Below are 928 nucleotides of genomic sequence, written 5' to 3'. Positions count from 1 at the left end.
GGACTGTTTTCTATGTCCTTTCCAGTGCTCAGTGTTGATGTCTCTTTGCATTTTAGATTACACATCTCTGGTAAGACACTCTGCTGAGCACTATTTGTGGCCTTTTTGCAGTATTCATAGAGTTTTGGATTTTTGAAAGCACTTTAAGTTGTATTAACCTGGTGATGTTTACTTCCTGAATGTGTCCCAATTTTGTTTTTGTTTTTGTTTGTTTTTATCATTATTATTATTATTTGATATGTGACCCCTGGCATGTTGAAGTGTAGGTGTTATGTCGAGTTCAGCGGCCTTGTGAATATCAGATGTCCATGAGCAATAGTTTGAAGGTTGTGGTTATAGAGAAAAGCTGCCACGCTTTCTATATAAGAAAAAAAGAAGGTTTTTTTTTCCCCCGCTCCTCTTTTAGAATAACTACTGTCGTCTTAGAGTTTTTATCGTGCTTGATTGTACACTAGAGTAGAATGAGCCAGAGAGGCCACCAGACACCAGAGAAACCTTGTGTCTCCTCACTCTCCTTAAATGAGCCCTCCTGAGCTTTCCTTAGTGTAACTGTCCTAGTGTAGCTCTCCTTAGCTTAGCTCTCCTTAGCTCAGCTGTCTGTAGCTCCCCTTGGCTCAGATCCCCTAAGTTCAGCCCTTAGTGTAGCCCTCCTTAGTGCAGCCCTCCTTAGGATACCTATCATTAGCTCAGCTCTCCATAGCTTTCCTTAGCTCATCTCTCTTTAGCTCAGCCCTTCTTAGTATGGCTATCATTAGCTCGACTCTCCTTAGCTTAACTTTCCTTAACACAGCTCTCCTCTCCTTATCTTAGCTCTCCTTATCCTAGCTCTCCTTAGCTTGGCCCTCCTTATCTCAGCCCTCAGGATGGCTATCATTAGCTCAGATGTCCTTCAGCGAGTCAGTTCAGTCGCTCACTCTTGCCCAACTCC

The sequence above is a fragment of the Bison bison genome, unplaced genomic scaffold (assembly GCF_000754665.1).
Source record: "Bison bison bison isolate TAMUID 2011002044 unplaced genomic scaffold, Bison_UMD1.0 scf7180017864500, whole genome shotgun sequence".
Taxonomy (NCBI): domain Eukaryota; kingdom Metazoa; phylum Chordata; class Mammalia; order Artiodactyla; family Bovidae; genus Bison; species Bison bison.
The sequence above is the reverse complement of the archived record's forward strand: the minus strand, read 5'-3'. Positions refer to the sequence as shown.